Here is a 20,642-nt window from a genome sequence, read left to right as displayed (position 1 = left end):
GGATTTGGACACTGTCATTCAAATAATACCTTGCCTTCAAAAGAATTTTTGTGGTGGGCTCAGGAATGTCACCTAAACAAGGGACTCTCTGTGACCCGGCCAGAGGCGAGTCAGATTTTAACGACAGATGCCTCGGACATTGCTTGGGAGCTCATCTAAATGGAAAGTGGATACAAGACAAGTGGCCTGCCAGACTACAGCATCTACATATCAACATGAAGGAGATGTTAGCAGTCCAGTTTGCATTAATGGCTTTCAAGGAGTTACTTCTTCCAGGGCAGGTGTTGATTCTAACAGACAACACAACTGTCATGTGGTACATCAACAAGCAGGGGAACACATTCTTATCCTCTATGCAGGCAAGCAATGATTTTATGGGACACTGCGCTAAGCTTGCAACTAACTCTTCAGGCAAGGTTTCTGCGGAGCACAGAACTCCTTAGCAGATGTGTTAAGCAGACAAATCATGGATCCCCACGAGTGGAAACTGGATCTTCATGTATTTCAGAAATTGACAGTGTCATGGGAACTCCAGACATAGATCTGTTCGCTTCTCCACTAAACCACCAGCTGCCAAAGTATTGCACAAAGGGGTTTCATCACACAGCTTGGAAAGTGGATGCTCTGTCTTTCAGTTGGAAAAACCTTCATGTGTATGCCTTTCCACCTCTGCCTCTTCTTCCAAAGGTACTATTAAAGGTCAGACAAGACAGGCCAAGGATGATTTTGATAGCTCCAGATTGGCCTCGGCAACACTGGTACCCACTACTACGGAGTCTGGTAAAGAAGCCTCCATGGCCTTTACCTCTGATTCCTCATCTGTTATCTCAGAAGGACGGTCATCTGCTCAATGTCAAGCTTCACTCTCTTCATCTAACAGCCTGGCATATTCTGTGTTGAAACACAGCAGGTCTCAACTTCCTCAACAAGTTTTAAATGTGATTATGGAAGCTAGAAGACCTAGTACAAGGAAAGTGTACGCAGAAAAATGGAAGAGATTTTTATTTTGGAGTACAGCAAAGAATTTGGAGATTTCTGAGCCTAATTTGAGTGTGGCTCTTCAATATCTTACTGAGTTATTGGACAAAGGTTTGTCCTTCTCTTCCATTAAGATTCATGCTGCAGCAATTTCAGCTCACTATGATTGTGACCCACCATTGTTTTCGCATCCTTTGTTCAAGCAGTTTCTTAGAGGGGCAAAGAATATAAGACCCCCGTAGAGCTCCTACTCCTGCTTGGGATCTCAATTTTGTGTTGGAAAAACTTACTCTACAACCTTTTGAGCCTGCGGCTACTGCTGAATTGAAATACTTGTCATGGAAGACTGCTTTTCTGTTGGCTATTACTTCTGCAAGAAGGGTGTCTGAGTTGCAGGCCCTTATGGCAGTAGAGCCCTTTGTGATTTTCCATAAGGATAGGGTATCATTACGTACTAATCCTTCCTTTATGCCTAAGGTGGTTTCTAGTGTGGCTTTAAACCAAACTATTCATTTGCCTACTTTTTATGCAGACCCCCAAAATAAAGGGGAAAAGATTTTGCACACTTTAGATGTACACAGGCAATTGCGTTATTATTTAAGCAGGACTAAGGATTTTAGGCAGTCTCAGCAGTTGTTTGTTTCTTTTGCTTTGAGTTTACAGGGCAAGCCTGTGTCAAAACAAACTATTTCTAGGTGGATTGGCTTTTGCATTGCATTTTGTTATTCCCATCATGGCAAGGAGATTCCAGCTGGGATTAGGCCTCATTCCACTAGGGCTACTGCCACTTCAACAGCATTTCTAAGGGGGTGGCAACTAAGGATATTTTGGAAGCAGCTACTTGGAGTTCAGTGCATACTTTCTCTAAGCATTATCACCTTCCTATCTACTCTAAGTCTAGGGCTGGTTTTGCCACAGCTGTTTTGCAAGGCATGTTGTCAGCTCCTGCTTCTTTATGATTTGCCAGCCTCCCTTACCTCTGCTTTGGGATTCTACCCAATAGTAAGGACTGCAGCAATGGGGAGCGAAGAACATAGTACAGTTTTGTACCTACCATAAATGTAGATGTTCGAGGATCCCCATTGCTGCAGTCCAATTACCCTCCCTCCTTCCCCTCTGTGTTTAGGGGTGGTTGTGTAGGTGAGGTTACATGCTGATATTTTTGTATATATTCTTGTATATATTGTACATATTTTTGGTGCAGGTATTTTGGGCCTTGTCTTTTTAGGGTCTTCTGACATCTGGGGCAAGAAAAGACTGAGGATATGACGTCGGTCATGCGCATTAGTACCCTGACGTACTGACGTCAGTCTAGTGCGCCCTGACCGACGTCAGCCATATACTCTGGTATTCGGGCCGACTGGACAGCGGACTACCCAATAGTAAGGACTGCAGCAATGGGGATCCTCGAACATCTACATTTATGGTAGGTACAAAACTGTACTTTTTTTGCATTTGCATTTCTCATTCAGATGATGTTATTTTTCACACTGCAATTAACTTAACAATGATACAAAAGCATTATGTTTGTTCTGCTGCCATCAGAGAACTCTTGTGTGACAGAAATCATTACTCCCTTCACCCAGAATCGAAGATCTAGCCATCAGCTACTCAGTCCTACTTAACCCTAGCCAGCTCCTCTTCTTTCAGGCCCACTGCTTGGACCTTGGTTGATTGTGTGATAGCCTAGTGTGCAACCTCAGTACTAATGGATGTCCTTCTATTCTCATGTTGCAGTATTCTCACTGTGGGATCCTTCACCTCAGGCGACCTGAATGTCATGCTGCTATGCAAAAGCTTAAGCCTGGTTGCTGTCAGGTGCATGAGATGTCACACCCAGGGCCATAAATCTTGGGCCTTAAATGTGACGTCTGCATGCACAGACCTCAGAACTTCTGTGTCGCAATCGAACATCAGATCAATCGCTTTGCTCCCTGCTTCAGAAGACGTCTTCAGATAAGTACTTAGTTGATGAATTTATTTCTTTTACTTGAGCTTTGGATGCTGTTGCTCCCTTATTTAAATAGCTGATAGCTAAAAAGGGGAAATATAAGAGTGGCCGCCAGATTCTGCACAAGGACTCACATGAACATTGTTTGATGTCCTTCTGTTCTGATGTTGCAGTATTCATAACAGTAGGGAGTTGCTGCTTGCAGCACCACTGTCCATCTAGTATACCAAAGTCTTAGTGTAGGAGGGTATGTGTGTCATCGGATACCAGGGCCATAAACCGACGTTAGGTATAAAAGTGACATCTGCACGTACCCTCATTAGAAATTTTCTGCCGCAGGGATCGTCAGACGCCCGTTTGCCAGTTCCACTTGTGTGCATCGTGTTTCTTCAGATGAAAAGACCAGGCGACTGTTTTTGACCATTACAGATAAGTGCCCAGTGGGGTTTTCTTACTTATTTTGCTTACTGTTAGACTTACATGTCAGCTAGAAAAGGGAAGTGTGCTTGTGGGAGATAAATACCTCACAAGGATACACACATTAAGTGTGTTTTTTTGTCTAGGTGAGACTCACGACCATACATTTAGTTTGTAAGTCATTCATCCTGAAGACCCTACGTAGCCGATTAGCAGCTTTGAAGCTTTATCTTGAGAACCAAAGACTGAGACACTTAGCGTTAGCCATGGAGGGAGGAGTAGGCCCTTCCGACGAGCCACCTCAGAAGAAGGTGAAAAAAGCTAGGCCCAAATCCCAGGCTGCGTCTCATGTGTTCCGAACAGGCTATAGAGGCAATTGAAGACCCGGAGTCCATTCACATGATAGTTACCAAAGCAGGTTCGGGAACCTTAATGGAAGCCGGGATGCAGGATAGCGAAGGTACATCCACCGAGGTAATTCAGCTATCAGAGTTTGATGGGGGAGGGGAATCTGAGCTCACGTCCTTGGAACCCCCTGCTCTTCCTATTCATGCTAGGCGGACATCCGTTTCTCTTCCGACTGCTCCTACTTTCCCCTTGAAAAGAAAACAGAAATCCAAGCACTCTAAACCCCCACAGATGCTTGGCTGGGAATTTTTCTCTCAAAGTCTGTTTAAGGCCTTTCAGGCATTACAGTCACAGCAACTTCCCCCTACTCTCACTCCTCAACCAACCCATATGTCTGAGGAAGATTACTCATCTTCTGAAGAGTCCTTCTCTTATGAAACTCAAATTGAATCCCCCAAGGAATTCATTACACCAGAAGAGGAGGATTCCATTTCTCCTGAATCCCCAGGATAATTCAGCTTTGGGGATACTGTCTCCCTCATGAGGGAACATTTTAAGTGGCAGGCCTCTGAGGTTTCAGAATCCAAGAAAAGGTACTTTGACCCTTTGCAAATGGAACAACCATCTCCCTCAGCTGTGCCTCCCTTACTGCCTGCTTTTCAGGATGCCTTCCTAGCTGCTTCAGACTCCTGACTCCCAACCTCCAGCAGTTAAATGACCTTATCGTTTTTATAGGGACCCCCAAGACACACAGTTCCTTTGCAAAAACCCTCCTGCAGATCCAGCTGTTTTAGCTGTTTCTGCAGATAAGACATCCAGACAACTACCTTGTACTGCTCTTTATCCAACTGATAAAGACAATAAATTTATCAATAGGACAAGTAAAAAGGTATACATCCTCCGCTCTGACCATTAGGGCTCTGAACTACCAAACCCACATGGCAAGGTATGTACTTGACACCATTTCTAAAGGTTCAGGAATTCCCTATCAGAGCACAACTAAATTCACTTCTTTCCACAGCATCCCAAGTGTCCAGGCAAGTGCAGCTACGATGCTGTGGAAGCTGCATCCAAAATTGCTGCATCTGGATCAGTGCTTCATTGTTACTCCAGGGTATGGTTACAGCCCCTCCCCATGGATGTTCAAACTAAACTTCTGCATGCACCCTTAGACAATAAGGCCCTTTTCAGACAAGCTTCTGCTGAGCTTCTCAAATCCCTCCAAGAGAAGGGCAAGGAGTTACAGAACCTCAAACACCTTCTGGTGTCCTCTATTCCTAGATATCATAGGAATTATCCTCAGAAACCCTCCTTTGTTAGAAGGCAATCCTTTCATTCAGCACCACAATCTAAGGGACGTAGACAGCCAAGAAAGACTTCTACTCCCAGATTTCCCCTCCAGATCCTGTACCACATCATTTTGGAGCCGGCCTGACCAATCCAGGCCTCCTCCACTGTGACTGCCCCCTTCTGCATCCAGCAACACCCTTATCCCTTTGACTCACCTTCTCCCTTCCCTCCTGGTGGAGATTAACAACAGAACAATGGGTCCTCTCCATCATCCAGAGAGGGATATTACATGACTTGGTGGATGCTCCCACCTTTCCAAGGGATTCCTGAACCACCAAAAAAAACAAATCCACCTGCCCCCCCCCCATCATTTATCTACTTCTAAATCAAGGCATCATAGAACCGGTGTCCACCCTTCAAAGGAACATAGGTTTTTATTCCAGAATGTTCCTGGTACCAAGGAAGGTCCTTGAAGATCTATCCTTTCTCAACCTCTTCCTACCCAGTTTCAAAATGATCAGCTTACCTCTTCTATTACCTCTAATCCCCACCCAGGCATTCATGGTAGCTCTAGATCTCAAGGATACCTACCTCCACATCCCCATTCATACAGATTGCAGGAAATTCCTCAGATTTTCACTAGGCTGCTGTCATTTTCAATTCTCTGCATTGCCTTTTAGTTTCTCCACTGCCCCAAGAGTGTTTGCAAAGTGTCTAGCCCCCTTCATTGCCCATTGCAGGACACAGGGCATACAGATATACCCATACTTAGACAACCTACTCATCCTGCACCAGGACCACCAACTCTGACTCCTTCATCTACAACAGGTGTCAAGCAGCCTCTCTCTTCTGGGGTTCATGATAAACGTGAAAAAATTTCACCTGATTCCCTCACAGGACAGGATTTATTTGGGGGTGCAGACTAAGCACAGACTGCATGAAGGCCTTCATCCCAGACCAAAGGATTCAGGAACTCTGTCTGTACTTCAATCAGATCCTTACCCAAACCGCCCTAACAGCTTGGGAATTCCAGGGACTGGTAGGCCACATGGCATCCATTATATCCATGCTGCCTTTGGCAAGACTTCACATGCGTAAAATTCAGTGGGTGTTAAAAAAATCTATGGACGAACATTCCCAACCCTTGGACTCCCCACGTCCACTTCTCCTATGCCTGAAAAAGGAGAGCCACTGGTCGATGTCTGCAATACAAACCAACCTGGGGACCCACCTTCAGATACCAGTGCCACTACAACAGCTGTCCACAGATGCTTCGGACCTGGGCTGGGGTGCAGTGTTACTAACAGGTCAGCAACACCTCTCAGTACAAGGAAAATGGTCTACTCTAAGGGTAAAAGACCACATCACCATCAAGGAAATGAGAGCCCTGCTGTTAGCCCTTCTAACATTAAAGCCCTCTATCCTGCCAGAAACCCTAAAAGTAATCCCAGACAATATGACTGTCCTGTGGTACATAAACAAGCAAAGGGAGACCAGGTCCTACCCACTATGTAGCCTGGCCATCCAGATTTGGAATCTAGCCACTTCCCTCAGGGTCCACTTATTAACTATGTATATCCCCTCAGAACAGAATGCTATGGCAGTCACACTCAGCAGAACCTCAGCTCCATCTTACGAATGGATGCTTCAGAGAGAGAGGTTTTCCTAGACTTGATACACAGGTGGGGTATTCCACAAGTAGACCTATTTGCAGATGCCCAACTTCTGCACAAGGGACCCACATCCACAAGCTTGGAAAGTGGATGCCTTCTCCTTTTCATGGGGGGGATGTACCTGTATGCCTTCCCCCCTTCACTATAATGGAGAAAGTCCTCCTAAAAATTCAGAAGGACAAACCAAAAATCTTACTGGTGGCCGCCTTTTGGCCAAGACAGCATTGGTTTCCCTGCCTATTTTCTCTAGCCAAGGGCAATCACCACAGGTTACCCTACCATCTAGACCTACTCACATAGAACAAAGGATCCCTGCTACACCCACAAGTAAACAACCTAAAATGGACCTTATGGGTGATAGAATTCTGATCCCTTACCCTTACAGACACCTTTATTCAGAGGACATACTCAATGCTCTGCAGGAGGCCAGAAAAGCTAGCACTAGGAGAAACTATGTAGCTCAGATTCTCCAATTGGTGTCATAGGAACAACCAGGACCCCTCACTACCCCCATTCCAAGGCTCCTGTCTTACTTCATAGGTTCATAGGCTGGTACTAGGCTATCGGCCCTAGGGCCTATACAAGCCTAGCCATAACAATTCCCTGGATATTTCTTCCAACACTATTTACTTCCCTGGACCCCTGTCTAGCAGGGCGACTGACGCGATCCCCGGGGAGAATTTCCTTTCTCCCATCCAATCATCAAGGTTCCTTTTGAAGAGGGCCAAAGAGGCGCTGTGCTTCACAGAGTCTGGGGAGTCTCTGGGTCAGGAACCTATCCCTCCAGCATGTTTTGTTTATTGTGATGACAAGGTTTAGATCCCTGGAGTGTGTGGCTTTGAGGGATTGGGATTTCTTTAAGTGTAGCATGTCCAACAGTTTGGGTTTGACATGGCCTTGTATGTTAAGCAGAGATCGCCTTGGAGTAGACGATATGCGACAAAGAATAGCTGGAGTTTTTTAAGGCGGTCAGCATAGGGCATCTGCTTTAGGCCTGTGATTCTTTTAGTGAAGTATTTCTGCGGCCTTTCCAGTTGTTGCAGATGTCTTGAGAGGTACATACTAAATGGGGCATTGTATTCTATAATGGGTCTAATGAGGGATGAGTACAGTAGGACAATGACCTCCTTTTTTCTGGATGAAAAGCCCTTAGTGATTAGGTGTGCCACATAGAAGGATTTCCTGACTGTTGTGGCGATGTGGTTATTGAAGGTGAGACCACTGTCCATCTGTGTCTTTAAGTCTCTTATCACACTTTTGGTGTTTAGTGTACTGCCACCTATGTAGTAATTCACGGGTACATGTTTTTTTCCCCAAAGGGGATAACTATACATTTCTTGGCATTGTGCTTAAACCCATGGCTCTGGCACCAAGCATCTTTTTCTGTAAGGCCCTTTTGTAGAGTATCCACATCATTTGGGGATTTAATAATGGCTCCCAGTTTGCAGTCATGTGCGAACTTTGTTAGCCAAAGTCCCTTAGTTTTAGCCTGTTCTTCAGAGAAGTGGATGCCAAACAAAAGATGTCCCAGGACTGAACCCTGAGGTACTCCACTTGTCACTTGTCTGGAGCTGGATTTGAAGTTGGCTACTTTTACAGTGTGGGTTCTGTCAGTAAGCCAGTTGGCAACCCATCGAGTGATGTAGGGATTAATGCCCAGCTTAGTAAGTTTATCTATGATTCCAGAGTGGGGGATGGTGTCAAAGGCCTTGGCGAGGTCCATATAGGCTATGTGGACTGCCTTACCCTCATCCATGGCTCTGGAGACTGATTCGAAGAAGTCAGTCAGGTTCAGGAGACAAGATCGGCCCTTCACGAACCCAAGCTGGGTGGGGTCCAGTGTTTGAAGGTTGTCAATGTCTTTGTTTATAAGTTCCATGATATTATGTTCCATGGCCTTGCAGAGCAGGCTCATCAGACTGATGGGGAGGTAGTTCCCGGGATCCAAGGTGGAGCCCCCCCTTGTGGAGTGGGGTAACTGTAGCTGTGTGCCACTCAGTGGGCACGAAGCCTGTGGTGATGGTATGATTAAACATGACACTTAGTTTCACTCACTTGTGTGAGCTACTCCAAACAGGACTAACTTATTCTTCAATCAAAGTCCATTTGTCTGCCATTTCTGCCTGTCTGCCCATTTCACCATTTCTGGCATCCAGACTGGAAGTCAAACTCTTTCTATAGGGAGTCCTCCACATCAAACCCCCACGGAAACCTATCCCCCCTCCATGGGCCCTAAACTTTTATTAGAAAAGCTAACCTTGCCCCCCTTTGAACCAGCACATTCTGTTTCTTTGAAACTGTGCACATTGAAAACAGTCCTGCTAGTTGCCCTCACCTTCATCAGGAGGGTTTTTCAGAGATCCAAGCCCTGATGTCCACATCTACCTACCTTGTTTTCCGCAAGGACAGAGTTGTCCTCAGGACTAACCCTTCATTCAAGCCCAAGGTAGTTAATGAACTCTCATTGAATCAATCTATTAACCTACCAGTTTTCTTTATCCTCATCCACAAAATGCCTCAGAAAGGACCTTACATTCCCTGGATGTACACAGATAAATTTGATACTGCTTAGGCAGAACCAAAGATATCAGGAAGTCAGATCAATAATTTATTTCCTTCCACCCCAGAGCCTTAGGGAAAGTTGTATCCAAGCAAACCATTGCCTCATGGATCTCTAAGTCCATTTTCTTTTTTTACTCCCACCATGGGAAATCCTTACAATGCAATATTAAGCCTCATTCTACCAGAGCAGCTGCTTCCTCTACTGCCTTTTTCAAAGGCATAGATTCCTCTTCTATTTTAGAAGCAGCTGCTTGGACCTCAGCACACACCTTCACCAAACACTACAAGCTGGACATGGCATCCTGTGCTAGAGCAGGATTTTCCAGGACTATCCTACAGGGTCTCCTTGACCACAGGAACCCTTCCTCCTCCTAGGTTCATACTTAAAGCTCTGGTACTCTCCCTACTGTTACGAGTACTGCAACATCAGAATAGAAGGACATAGAATAGTTGTGTAAGAACTTACCATAACCTTAGATGTCCTCTTCTATGTTGCAGTATTCAGTCCCATTCACCTACCCCTTGTCTGTTTCCAACTACGATCCCAGATATCTCCTGAGGGCACATTGCCATAATTTCCCCTGGTTTCTACCTACACAACCATCCTACTGCCCTAGGACTGGCCCACATGTAAGTCTTAAGGATCTCAGATTAGGACCATCCTGTCAAAACCTCAAAGGCACTACTGTATGTGGCAAAACAATTCTGATGAGGGTACGTACAGGTGTCACTTTTATATCTAACGTTGGTTTATGGCCCTGGTATCTGACGTCACATGTACCCTCATACACTAAGACTTTGGTATACTGGCTGGATGGTGACACTGCAAGCAGCAACTCCCTACTGTTATGAATACTGCAGCATAGAAAAGAAGGACATCTAAGGTTATGGTAAGTTCTTACACAACTATTCTTTCTGCTTAGGCCAGTCCCACGACCATACAACTTGTAGCATTTGTCAACTGGCAGCCCTAAAACTTTACCTTGAGAATCAGTGACTAAAGTGTTTAGCCCTAGGCATGGAACCCAAGTCAGCCATCAAGGTGGAGCCTCCTAAAACGAAGGCCAAGGTTGTAAGCCCTACTTCTTCTGCACCCCAGAAGTTGAACGTCCTGTCAGCTACTGATCTAGGGGCTGAGGGGCATCCGGAAGAACTGGCAATTTTTGTGGATATCTTTGTGGAAGCCACGTTAGAATCCCCAGTCAGCACGTCCTTGGAGGTCACTCCGACATTGTCTTCAGCTGATATCAGGAGAAATCATGCTTTGCCAGACGCCTGCTCATGGTTCTAGAAATGGAATCTTCTCCAGCAGACCAGACACCGGATACTAGGCCTACCCCCTCCACAAGCTATAACTAAGAGTACCCCTCTTAAGATGAAGCTCAAAACTAAACATTTGTCTACTCCCACTGAATACTGACCAGACTGGCAAATATTTTCACAGTCCTTGGTCCAGGCCTTTATGGCTCTTAGGCCCACAGTTTCTATTGCTGCTACCTTGCCTGCCCTCAACCCTAAGCCAGCCTCAGTTTACTCCATTCCCAGCACCCATACTCAGGAAGAGACTCCTCTTCTTCATTCTCCAATGACTTACACATCCCAATTAGCCTCTCCACTAGACTATTACTCCCCAGATGAGGACTCCATGGAGGGAGACTCCCCCACTGAAGATATTTCTTTTGGGGAAACAATTTCCTAAATGAGTGAGATTCAAAAGCGGTACTTTGAATTACTTCAGGTAGAGTCTCTCTCCCCATCTGCTATTCCCCCTGTGACTCCAGCTTACCAGGATGCATTTGCTTCAGTCTCCAAGACTCCAGAATCACAGCTGCCAGCTCCCAAAAGACCTGACCAGTTTTACAAGGTCCCTGATGAGCACAAGTACCTCATTAAGCCACGTCTGGCAGATCCTGCAGTCATTGCAGTGGCCTCCGATAAACAATCCAGACAAATACCTTTCTACTTCCTTCTGCCATCAGACAAGGACAGCAAGGTCATGGATAGACTAGAGAAAAAGATGTATACATCTTCCACGTTGGCCTTCAGGGTAATCAATTATCAGACCCACATGGTCAGATATGCCCTAAACCTGGTTTCTCAGGTAACTTCCTTGCTTTCCTCCATGCCTGACTCTCCTAACAAATCTCAGATAGCATCTAAGCTGTCTTTACCATCACAGGTTGCCAGACACCCTATTAAATGCAGCTATGATGCTGCTGAGGCTTCCGCTACGTCTGCAACTTCAACTTCTATGCTGCGCAGGTACTCCTGGCTCAGGCTTCAGCCCCTTCCTGAGGACTTTAAAAGCAAAGTCTTAGATGCCCCACTTGACACCAAATTCCTGTTTGGCAAGCACTCTGTTGAAGTGTTTAAAAGCCTGCAGGAAAAAGCAAAGAACTTCAGGACCTCAAACATTTATTGGTCTCTCCCATCCCCAAGTTTTACAGAAATTATCTGGCCAAGGCCACCTTTTTCAGGAGGGCTCCAGACCCTTCCTCCTCCTCCTCCTCTAGGCACAGGAAAGGATCTAGAAAGGCACCTTCCACAAGGGCAGCCCCTTCTCAGCCTAACCCCAGGCAGCCTTTTACAGATAGAAACAACAATGCGTGACTGCCTAAGTCACCTTCCTGTCTCCTCCCGCCTCTCTCACTGTCTACCCATCTGGAAAAAATCACCTCAAACCACTGGGTATTAGCAGTAGTGGAAAAAGGGAACTTTATGACCTGGAAGGAAAAGCCCCTGTAAAATTAATTTTAAGGTGCCCAAGCACTGTGCTGTTACTCTGATGCTTACTGTATTGGATTTGACATCTTCTTAAGACACTCAGTCTTGATGGATGGATTCTGCTGAAATCAAAGTCTGGTTATAGTTGCAATCACAGTCTGTTGCATACAGAAACTCGCAGAATATACACTGATGAAGAGAATATGCTTTGCAACACCTGTCTTCAAGAGCAGTAACCAATAACTTTTATAGTAAACCACACGTACTTCTGTTACAGCTTCAGGAAACTGTTCTACTTTACTTCTCAAACAACATGGATGTCATAACATTTACCTCAGGACAAATGTGTCCCTACCAATATCCATATTGTTTAACAACATCCAAACTGTCTAATAATATGTAAGCTGTCTAATAGCATCCATACTAAAAATGTGACACTTAAAAAATCTTACCAGCTAGCAAGAAAACAGGTGATCAGGCTGTTGTTGCTGATGGCTGGAGATTTTTCAGAGTCACTTGAGAAGCTGGGGAAACACAACAGGCAGCAGACTGCTGTGAAAGTAGATGTCCACCTTTTCTTGAAGAATTAATGATGCTGCAACATTCCTGGACTTCATTCAGGCTCAATCTGGATTTAGACGTCTAAAAAAACTTTACTGCTGCAAGCTGCATGAACTGGAGTATTTCTGTTTAAGATTCAGACATACATACAAATATTAGTTACTGTAATATGACTGAAGTAACCTTTTGCAGGGCTTACTCTTCCCTCTCTGTTCGAATGCAGGTAGGCTTGCCATTGTAAAATTAATTTTATAGTGCCAAGGCACTGTGCTGTTACTCTGATGCTTACTGGGATGGATTTGAAGTCTGGTTATAGTTGCATTCACAGTCTGTTGCATACAGAAACTTGCAGAATATACACTGATGAGAGAATATACTTTGCAGCACCTGTCTTTAAGAACAGTAACCAATAACTTTTATAATAAACCACAAGTACCTCTGTTACAGCTTCAGGAATGTGTTCTACTTTACTCCTCAAACAACATGGATGTTATAACATTTACCTCAGGGAAAATGTGTCCCTACCAATACCCCTACCATAACTGGATTTAATACAGACTTTATATATTTTTAGTTAAACAAACACCCTCTTGGTTTTGGAAAGATACTGCCTTGATGATGCAAATGCTGACACATCTGTTCTTGTGCAAATGCTGATAAGTAGAAAAGCATATTTTTTAAGGAAACGCCTTGTGGATAAACACATGTTCAGTTGTCCATTCTTTAACGAAAGCAGATTAGTTTTTTTCTGATATTTTTACATTCATGCCAAGTCTGTAGGAAGTCAGCTTTCTTGATGTGTGTGTAATACACTCATAAGCAAGTTCCTTATTTTTGTAAGCCACAGTCATTTAGTATGGATGCTAATCACATATTACTAAACTCTGTTTTCGCATTTAAGCAATCTTTATCTTATTCCTTATTTATGTTGCATATTTGTAGCAAAGTTACTTTCAACCTTAGTATATTGTTGAGCATAATCTTACAGCCCCTACCACAAGGCATCCCCTTCCCAGCCTAAAACCAGCTACATCTAATTCCCCAGATCATCCATGATCTACTCACACAAGGGACCATAGAAAGGGTCCCCTCAGGCCAAGCAGGGCGGGACTTCTACTCCCGACTTTTTCTAGTATCAAAAAAAGATGGCACTTGGAGGCCCATCCTGGATTTGTCCTTCCACAACCCCTTTCTAAATATCCTTTCATTCAGAATGTTATCCTTCAACCCCTTCTTTCACTGTTGCCACCCAAGGCATTCATGGCCACTTCGGACCTGAAGGAGGCATACCTCCACATACCCATTCACCGAAACTACAGAAAATTTTTGCATTTTTCTGGACCCTCTTCACACTTTCAGTTTACCTTGCCCTTTGGTTTATCTACTGTACCAAGGGTCTTCACAAATTGTCTAGCCCCAGCAGTAGCCTATGGCAGAACAAAAGCATACAAATTTACCTCTACCTGGACAATCTCCTCATTCTAACAGAAGAGGAAATTATTCTCAGGAACCACTTACTATTCACTATGTCTCTGCTTCAGAGCTTGGCGTTCACCCTCATCCTGACAAAATCCTCCTTCTCCCCAGCCCAAGACATAACATTCCTGGGCTGCAGGATAAGAACAGACTTGATGAAGGCTTTCCTTCCTCAACACAAATTCTACTCTCTAGTCAACTACTTCCATGAGCTCCTCCTGGTCGGCCACATTTCAGGAGGACAGTTCCTTCATCTTTTAGATCTCATGCCAGCTACACTCCCTATGCTATCCCTAGCCCAGCTGCACTTGAAGAAGTTCCAGTGGTACCTGAAATATGACTGGTCACAGCACAGCCACCCCCCCCCCTGGACTGTCAGGTACCTTTCCTACCCTGCCTGAAGAGAGAATTGAGGTGGTGGATCCAACAAGTAAACCAGAATCCAGGCTTTCCTCTGCAGCCCACCAAACCAGTGCAATACATGCACACAAATGCTTCAGATCTAGGGTGAGGGAGTCGCTATGAACAACTTCAAGATGCAGGCTCAATGGGAGCCCTTCCACCAGAAAAAACATATCAATGTAAGGGAGATGACTGCTCTCCTTCTAGCCCTACAGACTTTCCTTTTTCTAATGCAGGCAGCCCCCCCCCCTCCAGATCTTCACAGACAATACAGTTGTGATGTGGCACTTCAACAAACGGGGGGACTAGGTCCTACCTACTTTGCAGGCTTGCAGTGTAGGCATAGGAGCTAGCCACTCAGTACAGTAACACACTGCATGCAGTCTACATTCCCCAGGACAACCATCAGGTGGATGTCCGCAGCAGATCATTCTGTCAACATCACGAGTGGATGTTTCACAGAGATGTGTTCTTAAATGTTGTCCACCAGTGGGGCACACCACAGATAGATTTGTTTGCCTCCCCCAAAACAGACAGTTGCAGCTATTCTGCACCAAGGACCCCTCCCCGCTAGCCTGGAGAGTGAATGCCTTCTTGATTTCATGAAAGGGACTATTCTTTTATGCCTTCCCTCCCTTCCCACTCATTCAGATAGTCCTTCTAAAAACCCAGAAGAACAAGCCGAAAATCTTGCTGGTGACTCCCTATTGGCCAAGGCAGCATTGGTTCTGCGTTCTTCTGTCTCTTGCCAAGGGCAGTCACCGCAAGTTGCCTCACAAGGTGGACCTGCTCACACAACAGAAGAGGTCTCTCATTTATCCATACTTGGAAATTCTTTGCTTAACCCAGTGGGTGATAAACTCTTGATCCCCTTCAAACACCGGTACTCAGAAGATGTGCTGTCCATCCTGTAGGAGGCCAAGAAACCCACTACTTGGAGATCCTATATTTCGAAATGGAAAAGGTTCTCCAGTTGGTGTCCCCAGAGGCAAAGGGAACCCTTCCAAGCAGATGTTCCCACTAGTCCTTGTCTATGTGTGTGAGTTCCTAAATCAAAACTTTCATACTCCTCAGTGAAAGTTCACTTATCTGCCACATCATTAGATAGACAGACTAGACTAGACAGGGGTCCAGGGAAGTAAATATTTTGGGAAGAAATATCCAGAGAATTGTTATGGCTAGGCTTGTGTAGGCCCAAGACCGAAAGCCTAGTATGAACCTATGAACCTATTTCAGCCTACTTATCTGTGGATCCACCTTTTCTTTCCAGGCTGGAAGTCAGACTATTCCTTAAAGGGGTTCTCTACTTCAGACCACCAAGGAAACCTACCCCCCCCCTTGGGACTTGAAACACATAGTGGAGAAACTCACCAATGCCCCCTTTGAACCAGAAAGCTCTGCTTCTCTGCAGATGTTCACCTAGAAGACTGCCCTGTTAGTAGCCCTTAGTTTAGCTAGGAGTGTCTCTGAGCTGCAAGCACTCCCCATCCTACACTATCATGCACAAAGACATGGTAACCCTTCGCACCAACCCCTCCTTCATACCCAAAGTGGTCAATGAGCTGTCCCTCAATCAGTCTATTAATTTACCCACCTTCTTCCCCTCTCCTCAAAATGACAGTGAGAAAATAGTCCACTCTCTTGATGTCCATAGACAATTAAGATTCCTTCTGGACAAGGCCAAAGCCATTAGAAGGTCTGTTCAGCTCTTTGTGTCCTTCCACCCTAGGCCCCTGGGAGAGGCCGTATCCAAACAAACTCTGTCTTCCTGGATATGAAAAACTATTTCCTTCTGCTACTCTTACCATGGCAAAGACTTACCTTGCAATGTTAAGGCACATTCTGCTAGAGCAGTGGCCTCTTCAGGAGCCTTCTTCAAAGGCTTGGATACAGCCAGCATATTAGAGGGAGCCACAGGGTCCTCTCTGCACACCTTTACCAAACATTACAAATTGGACTATGTCTTCAGAGCCAGGGCAGGCTTTGCAAGGTCACTCCACCATGGTTTCCTGGAAACTGTGACTTCGTCCTCCACTCTTTCTTCATCTTGAGCTGTGGCACTCTTCCACAATGAGAATATTGCAACAAAAGAATAGAAGGACATAGATTAATTGTGTAAAATCTTACCATAACCATAGATGTCCTTCTCTTCCATGTTGCATATTACTTCCCTTCACCTAACACCCTTTATCACATTTACCTGTCTAGATGGCATCATTCTTGGATTCCTTAGGTTGTTGTCTGACTGGGCAGTCAGTTATGAGGTCTGTGCATGCAGATGTCACCTTTAAGGCCCATAGTTTGTGACCCTGTGTGTGACATCCCATGCACCTGACAGCAACCAGGCTTAAGCTTTTGTATAGGAGCCAGACGTTCAGGTTGCCTGAGGTGGAGTATCCCACAGTGAGAATACTGCAACATGGAAGATTAGAGCGTCTACGGTTATGGTAAGATTTTACACAACTAATCTATCTAGCTTAGAGTGCTGTTCTTGCTGAGATTGAATGCATCTGTCTAATGCATTATGGAGTCTGAATAGATGATAAAAGATGCAAGCAACAAGCAGAATAATTAATGAGATGAGTGTTAACATCTGAAATGTGTCTAGTGTGCATTAGCACTGTACAACAAAAGGAGTGAAGAGCTGAATCTTTCATTATCACTCATCATAACGTAGGTTAGTGTATGTAATATAAATGGCTTTATTTAAAATTCTAGTTAAAAAGCATGTCTGTGACTATCTGTGTCTTGTGATCATCCTGTTTTTCCACAGATGAAGACTGCTGAGCCGCGACTTCGTAGTCACAATATGGCTTCTCAGTACAGGATGCATTCCTATTATCCTGCTGCTTCATACCTTGGGCAGAGTGTCAGCACTGCTGCCTGTGTACCCCAGATATACACATTTGAAGATAATCCTTCATACTGTGAAGTGAAGACAAGTGGTAAGTGTAAAGATCTCGCACTATTGGTATTTTTTAACCTAGTAACAAAATAAAACTCTAATAATCCAGTCTGTCCATTTCAAAATTGATACTGATAACAAAAGGCAACAGTCTTCTCTATATTTGCCAAGCTCTTTTCAGCTTCCACTCCTCCCGTGACTCTTTCAATGCACCACACCTCTGCAGTTCTGCAGACCTCATTTCCTGCTGATTGAAATAATATCTCCTAAAGTTGTGCTTTCACAGAAAGGCTACATTATTTTTGATGCCTTTTTTTTCAGAAGAAAGTCAGATGTGATCTGGCTGCTAGTTTTCTGTTTTGATTGGTCCTATTAGATAGTTAATTGTTTTCTTATCTACTCTGTGGTGTAGGCAGCTATTTGGCTTTGGCTTTTATTTGCTGATGTTACCTTATTACTTGTATGTTAGTTTGACAGCTATTTTTAGCTGGGTTAGTGACAGATAGCTACTGTGGTTTTAGGAAATATGTTAAGTTTCTTCGTAAGGTTCCCACTTGGGACATGAGCATGCAAGATCTGTGTGCCTGTGGAGAAACAGTTAAATGTGAAGTTCTAAGACCCTTCTAGAAACACAAAACAAACTAAAAGAACTCTTACCTGTTAAAAATTGAGTCTTCAACCTGTTCCAAATTCAGAAAGGACAAAAGAAGATAAGGGTGGTAAGGACTCGGACATTCACCTCGCCCTAAGTTGCAATGAAAGGAATTTATTCCTTCAAGGACCAGTCTGGTACATATTTTTCTTTGAATTATCACTTAAGACAATGGCAAACATGCATTTATATAAAAAAAGAAAAAGAAAAGAAACATTATTGATGAAAAAAAGCCACATCCGAAAATACGGAACCACCGATTTTAATACTTATTTAAACGCTAAAAACAAAAATACATTTTTCATCCCACTTTCATGTAGGACTTCTTCAGAAAACACACAATGATAAAATTCAAACACTTGCATTTATACAAAACTGTTTAAAAACGGTTTAAAAAGCGCGCCAAACATCCATTTTGAAATCCCGTTCCTTTTAAAGGAACATGCTGCTAAAAACCTTGGAAGACTTTACTCATTTCCCATGTAAATGTGTACATATCATTAAACCCTATTTATAGCTATCATGTCTACATATTATATATATAAAATATAAAATATATGCATATATATATATATATATATATATATATATATAAAAATATATATATATATATATATATATATATATATATATATATATATACACAAATTTCACTCTCATCTTATACATGCATCTATCCACACTTATACACAACGGGCCATACTGCAGAGACCGATAACATCTAACCCGATAACATTTAGATTTCATATCTCACATATAAGTCACTACTCCTTATGAAACCAATCTTATACCACCAAAATCCAAAATTTATTGTCAATATGTTCCACTTTAACCTAACTTTAATGTACTAACTTGATTATATTAACTCAACTCATGTTGTTTTCCATCTATTCATTTTATCTTTCTAAACTTTTCAACCTCAATAGGCACATTATAGAGCATTTGTCATTCAATCCTGGATTCACAAATGCATTGAGCCTTATCTGCCACATTAACTCCATTTTTTCCAATAGTAAATTATGTGGCCCCTCTCTTTCATCTTGTTGAACCTGCTGGATAACTTTAAATTTAAATTTGTGGTCCGGATGGGTTGCTACATACATTGCCAAGGCATTGTCCTCCCTTTTCTGTTTTATACTCCTCTGATGTTCGACTGTTTTATCTTTTAATCTTCTATCTGTTTTTCCTATATAAAAGGAAGGGCATGCTTGGCATTTTGCCACGTAAACTACCCCTCTAGTATAACAATTGAATCTACCCTTTAATATAATTTGGAAGCCATTAACCATTATATTGCTTCCTTCCTCTATTATATAACAATGTGGACGACAACCACATTGTTTCATGCCCAAACTTCGATAGGTGGTAATTTTATGTTTTTGAAACATTTCTTTATAACTCCTACCCTTTCTCCAGACCACTTTGGGCATGAATTTAAACTCTAGGCCCAACTCCATGTCATCTTTTAATAATGACCAATTTTTATACATAATTTCCTTTATATCCACATGATTAGATGAAAAACTCATAACACAGGCTAAATTGAATTGATTCCAGGAAAACTCCAACGAGTTTCGATCAAGATTCAACACCGTACGGTGCTCCTCCTGACCTACCCTAATATCTGCCTTGATCCCAAGTATGGGTTCATAAATACCATTCATTCTCTTCAAGGCTACTTCCTGTATGAGTTCCTCTATCATTTTCAAAGGATAAGCCCTATTTAGAAACATTCCCTTTAACTTCATGGATGTCATAGGCATCAGCCTCTTGGATCTTAAGGTATTTAATTGACATTATGCTGTAACATTTAAAGGAGCATATCTGATTCCCCAAGACAACAGAAGAGAGAAGCAACATCATATAGGCCTTTTATTACATAGCCCATTTCCCTGAGGTCCTGCAAGATATAGATTGCACCCATGTTGCTGTCACAAACTGCCACACCCAGAAATGTAGTGATATGTTAACAGGAAGGACTTTCATTTCTTTAACTGCCTAGTGGTCTGTAATGCACAGAAACTTTTTTAAAATATAACTGTGCACTACCCAGCATTTCACATGATTCACACATTTCATGCACATCTATCATATCCCACCAAACATCAAAATAACAGCAACAGATACCAGAAAACAAGAACCAGTAGAAAGTAGTCCAACACAGCAGCCCAAGTCCAGTGAAAGTTTAATAAAAAGTTACAGTACATTAAATGAGCGTTTTTGTCCTATGAAAGCGAGACTTCATCAGATAATACATTTTAAAACTGGTCCAGTATAAATACTCATCCTACAATAATTAATAACTGTCATTAATTGATCACAACCATATTAACCCTTGAATGACTCCAGTATCAAAAATTTTGTTAACTAGACTTTACAGTAATTAAAAGTTGTCAATTAGAACTCGACATCATGAAAATATTGTCAATTATCACAATATAATAAAAGAAAGCAGAAAATGAACAAATGTGAAAAGATATATATATATTTACACCTTAACACACTGTCATGAAAGGGAATTTTTATACTCAGGCAGCTCTCTCCCTTAATACAGGCATATGAGACACAGAATCATGTAGTCCAGGGGGAAAAGTAGCTCTCAATTTCAGCTGCCATTTTAACTCCCTTTTTAACAAAATAAGTTTCCAATCCCCCTGTTACTGTTGGATACCAACTTATCTATAATACCAAACTTAAAACCCT

General features: G+C 43.1%; 1 pseudogene; it reads left to right on the top strand.

The window, feature by feature from the left end:
- LOC122816293 overlaps positions 1 to 20,642 on the top strand; it is a 1,079,303-nt pseudogene that overhangs the window by 971,423 nt on the left and 87,238 nt on the right.

The sequence above is a fragment of the Protopterus annectens genome, chromosome 12.part0 (assembly GCF_019279795.1).
Source record: "Protopterus annectens isolate FY-2018-M chromosome 12.part0, PAN1.0, whole genome shotgun sequence".
Lineage (NCBI taxonomy): Eukaryota > Metazoa > Chordata > Ceratodontiformes > Protopteridae > Protopterus > Protopterus annectens.
The sequence above is the reverse complement of the archived record's forward strand: the minus strand, read 5'-3'. Positions and strand labels throughout refer to the sequence as shown.